This window comes from Sturnira hondurensis, unplaced genomic scaffold (genome assembly GCF_014824575.4).
Source record: "Sturnira hondurensis isolate 20B ecotype Veracruz unplaced genomic scaffold, ASM1482457v3 Scaffold0017746, whole genome shotgun sequence".
Taxonomy (NCBI): Eukaryota; Metazoa; Chordata; class Mammalia; order Chiroptera; family Phyllostomidae; genus Sturnira; species Sturnira hondurensis.
In genome coordinates this window covers 1,132,942-1,138,344 of record NW_028090377.1, presented here as the reverse complement: position 1 = coordinate 1,138,344, position 5,403 = coordinate 1,132,942, and the positions used below count along the sequence as shown (strand labels likewise).

The following is a 5,403-nucleotide window of genomic DNA, read 5'->3' as shown; positions in this document are numbered from 1 at the left end:
AAATCACTTTTGAAGGGGAAGAGATTTCAGACCATCAATGAGATTCAGGAAAATATGATGGGGCAACTGATGGCAATTAGAAAAACTGTGTGAGGTCCCAAGGTGTCTACCTTGAAGGGGACTGAGGTGTCATTGTCCTATGTACAATGTTTCTTGTATCTTCTTCAATAAATGTCTTTATTTGTCATAGTACATGGCTGGATACCTTCTAGGTATTAAAAAAAACAAAGGTATTTTATATATACCTTTGGTATATATATAAATATCTAGAAGATATTGGTATATAGAAATACCTAGAAATAAATACCAAAACCATTGAGCAACACTAGTCAGGGCAAGGATATGTTTTGTTTTTTTTTAAATACCTAGAAGGTATTTATATAGAGAGAAGGTATATATAAAAATACCTAGAAGGTATATATATAGAGAGAGAGAGAGAGAAAGAGAGAGAGAGAGCAACTAGTACTTGTTGATAATGTCTTTAAAGGAATTAGTACAGGGGCAGGTGAGGGAGCACAGAAGAGGAACGAGTAAGTGGCTAAAGCAGTCAGAAATGCTGTGCAGAGGCACACGGATGGGGTGAGAGTAAAGAGTTCTAGAATTAGACTGCCTAGATTCACAGCCTGGCTCTACTGTGTGACTGCAAATTGAGTTGCTCCTCAACACACTAGGGCTGAAGAAGAAAGAATTTCCCAGAGGAGGTTATGCCAGGTGACCTGGGTACCACCTAGTCTGGAGAATCTCAAAGCCCCGAAGGTGTCCCAGAGGCAAACAGGAAAACTATTGTTCTGCCTGCTGGCAGGAAGGGACCCTCCTGGAGGATAGGGCATGCCCTTGGTCACTCCTCCCCCTATCCAGTCAGTTCCTTAGAAGGAATCAGGAACAATGGATCAGAGGATGCTACTCTAGAACTTTGTTTCTTTTGTCACTTCCCCTGTTCCTTCTCTCCGCCATCTCCTGTCTTGCCCACCACCTTTCCACGCCACAAAATGGGACACAGGCTGTCTTTAGACGTAGTAATGGAGGAGAGACTCCTACTTCCACTCCCCAGGCAGACTGGGAAAGGGAAGAGCAGAGAATACAGAGGAGTCCCAAGAAAGTTGAGTCCCTAGAGCCACATCAGAGACAAAGGAGGACTCTGACTTAAGAGTTATCCCAAAGAGGCTGGGACTGGGACTGAGCAGAAGACTCTTAAGGACCACTGGTGATCTATAGGAACTAGAATTCAGCGAGGACTAGGCTGGGAAAACCCCTTCAGAAGCTACCAGGGCAAGGTTGAGATTAGTTCAAGGCCCTTCTCCTCCTCTTTCTCCACCCTGTTCTTTTATGGGAACAGAGTCATCTTTATCATTTTGACCTTGAGAAAGAGGGACAAATTGCTCAGGAGAAAGAACCTGAGAACACCATGGGCACATGGAGAAATTAGCTAATGTTCATTTGTTGTACACTGGGCAATCTGCTAGATGCTTGTGTTGTGCTTGTATTTAATCCTCACAATCCCACAAAGCACACAGTGTTGTCATTCCCATTTTAAAATGAAGCTAAATGGCTCTGTTATATGCTCTTATACTTTGGTATGATTCCTGTTTAAGATCTAACTCCCTGGCATCAGGCTCCTGCTCCCAACAGCCACTGCAGTACTTTGAGCCCCACAGAGACAGCGCCAGGGCAAGTACAAGGCAATGGGTACAAGCAACTCTGTGCTTGCTGAGGAAAAATCATTAAAATTAAACACGGGCAAAGGAGATCCTAAGAAGCCAAGAGACAAAATGTCATCTTATGCTTTCTCTGTGCAAACTTGTCGGGAGAAGCACAAGAAAAAGCATCTAGATGCCTTAGTCAACTTCTTAGAAATTCCTAAGAATTGCTCAGAGAGGTGGAAGAACATGTCTGCTGAAGAGAAAGGAAAATTTGAAGACATGGCAAAGGCTTGTGGACAAGGGTCATTATGGAATATAAATGAAAACTTATATCATTCCTGAAGGGGAAACAAAAAGAACTTTAAGTATCCCAATGATCCCAAGAGGATTCCTTTGGCCTTTTTCTTGTTTTGTTCTGAGCGTCGCCCCAAAATTAAAGGAGAGTATTCTGGCCTATCTATTGGCGATATGGCAAAGAAGCAGGGAGAGATGTGAAATAATGCTGCAGGTGACAGGAAGCCTATTTAAAAAAAAAAGGCTGCTAAGCTGGAAGAGTATGGAAAAGAGACTGCTGAATGCCGAGCTAAAGTAAAGCCTAACGTGGGGGAAAAAAATTTTTTTAAGGGAGGTGGGGTGAGGAAGTTGTCACAGCTGAAAAAAGTAAGAAAAAGAAGAAAGACAAGGAAGATGAAGAGGAGGGGGAAGATGAAGATCATGGTGATGAATAAATTGGTTCTAGCAGTTTTTTTCTTGTCTGTAAAGCCTTTAATCCTCTCCCTGACCCCTATACACAACTTACCTCTTTTAAAGAAAAAAATTGAGCCCTGGCTGGTATAATTCAGTGGATTGAGCACCAGCCTGCAAACCAAAGGGTCACCAGTTCGATTCCTAGTCAGGGCACATGCCAGGGTTGCAGGCCAGGTCCCCAGCAGGGGGCACCTGAGAGGCAAACACACACTGATGCTTCTCTCCCTGTCTTTCTCCTTCCCTTCCCCTCTCTCTAAAAATAAATAAAATCTTTTAAAAAATAAAGAAAAAATTGAAACATAGGGTGTGTAAGAATTATTTTAAATGTACAGTTTATTTTTTAAATTTTTAATCCTCATCTGAGGATTTTTTAAGATTTTGCTTATTTATTTTAGTGAGAGGTGAAGGGAGGGAGAAAGAGAAGGAGAGAAACATCGACTGGTTGCTTCTCACATGCCCTCAATCAGGGATCTGGCCCACAACCCAGGCATGTGCCCTGACTGGGAATTCAACTGGCAACCTTTTAGTTTGGGAGACAATACCAAAACCACTGAGCAACACTAGTCAGGGCAAGGATATGTTTTGTTTTGTTTTTTTAAAATTTATTTTAGAGAGAGAGAGAAAGCAACATTGATGTGAGGAACATTGATCAGTTGCCTCCTGTACATGCCCCAACCAGGCACCAAACCTGCAACTTAGGAACAATATGTGACCTGACCGGATTGAGCCCTCACCCTTTCGGTGTATGGGACAACACTCCAACCAACTGAGTCACCTGGCCAGGGCAGCTGTGTCTCTTTTGGTATACTTAACACACTATCAAATGTGTCTTTAGATAGCCCTGTCCTGGTGGTATTTTCAATAGCCACTAACTTTGCTTGGTACAGTATGGGGGCTATAAATTGGCAGGGAAATTTAAAGTAGGTTCTTGTTGGTGCACAGCACAAATTAGTTATATATAGGGATGGTAGTTTTTTGTCTTCAGTTGTCTCTGATGTAGCTTATATAAAATAATTGTTCTGTTAATTGAATACCACTTTGTAACTGAAAATTAAAAGCTGCAGCTGTTTTGTTGGCATTATGAATGCTTCTCAGTAAACATTAATTTTTATTAGGAAAAAAGGATCTATCTTTCTTGCTTGTTATATTAGGATAGTGACTTGTCTATATTTTCACCACTGCATCATTGGTGTGACATTATGCCTGACCCAGAAAAGGTTTGCAATAACTGTGTGTTCAAGGATGAAGCAGAGAGGTCATAAGACTTACCTAAGGCCACAGCGTAAGCTGAATCCTGGACTGTTTGGATCACAGAACCTGTCTGTGATTTCTCTGTTCCATCCCCACCAAGTGCTTTCATATGTTGTCTCACTTCTAGATGTCCCAACATGGTGTCCTTGTCTCTCAGCTGCTTGTGAGCACAAACCTACTCCACCCACCAAGAATTCATTTATTCAGAGAGAGTGAGTGAGAGACAGGAAGAATAAACAGCCCTTCTGGTGTCGTGCCCTCTTCCTACCCCCTGCAGCTCCATCTACTCCCTTTCCAGGAAGCCTTTGCAAACAGCCTCACTCATCTACCCACCTCCCTCTCCTCTAGCCTTATTGGTTTTCCCAATATCTGTGCCGTAAAAGTGGCCCAAGTCACCTGGTCTCTGATGGCTTTATACATGTAGTGCTTTATTAAAGCAATTTAATTCCACAGACATATACTAAAGGCAAATATGTGTACAGGCCTGCCTGTGCCATGACCAATGGGTGGACACAGGGATGAATCAGACACAACCTCAAAGGACTTACAGTCAGTAGGGAAAACAAGAGAGTACATACAGATAGAATTGACTAGAGCACGAAGCAAGATGCTCCAAATATTATAGTATGAAAGAACTATGAGCAATATGCCACATGCATAAACCTTAATTACTTAATTATTATTCTGAAGAATGTATCATAGAAAGAGTGTAACCCAGCAAACCAGGGCTTGGCCATGTGGCGCCTTGATACATGACCCAACAATTAGTGTTGAAGGAAACAGGTTTTTATTTACAGGATTCCAACTTTGGGGCAGAGGAGGGGGCAGTGCTGAGAGCACTCCTACTCAGAACCCTGTTTTCCCATGAAACCCAGCACTTCCCTTGCTCCCCAAAACGCTATAAACCACAACCATGCCCAGAAGTTCCCCACATCCTTATTTGTTCTTAGGTTGGCTGTGCAAACAGGTCTCCATCCCCTCTGGAAGGTGCTCTTGTGGGTTTCAGAGTCACCATCCTCTCGCAGTAGCTCTCTCCTTCAGGATCTGAGGTAGGTTGTTCTCAGACTCCATGTAGTGAGCGGTTCAGGGAAACATGTGGTGTGTTACAATGGATCATGGTGGAGTCCAGGGGGCCCATGTCCCAAGAGAGTGGCTTCTCCATACATCTTCTAGAGAAGCAGAAGTCTATGGCTCAGCATTCCTGGTCACAGTTCAGTTCAGCTCCAAGCATCTTCCATGAATCCATGCTTAGTTAGGCAGGTACCCACACAGCTCCACCAGCTCTCTCCTTACACCCTTTCCTCCTGCATGGCTTCTTCCTCCTTTCTCTCAGACCTCATGGAGGAATCTCCTTCTCTTTCAGCCCACTCTTATTTTAAATGTTCAGCCTGGAATTTCCTATGTGACCTCATACCTGGCCCCTCCTATGATGTGCTACTTTTGCCAGTTCCCCCATAACTTTTATCTTCTTTTGGATGCCATCTTTAGTCGGGGCAAGGGTTCCTCGTGACACAGGGGCATCTGCCTCCCCTGGCTGCGTCATGAATCACTGTACACTCTTAAGATCACATATAGCTTTTGCCTGGGGTGGCAGCACAGCTATTAATTTGCCATTGTTATGCAAAGTAACTTAACCTGTGTCATCCACTCCTCCCTTCCCCTAATCCAGGCTTGTGGTCATTTTCAGAGGACCCTCGCTCTGCACCCCATTACAAAAGCTCAAAGCTATCAACTGGTTCAACCCCTTGTTTCCCAGAGAAGAGTG

The 5,403-nt window shown here is 43.5% G+C and overlaps 1 pseudogene; it reads left to right on the top strand.

Moving 5' to 3' along the window:
• Positions 1 to 1,682: 1,682 nt before the first annotated feature.
• On the top strand, positions 1,683 to 2,368 carry LOC119002666 (high mobility group protein B1-like; annotated as a pseudogene).
• The last annotated feature ends 3,035 nt before the right edge of the window (positions 2,369 to 5,403 follow it).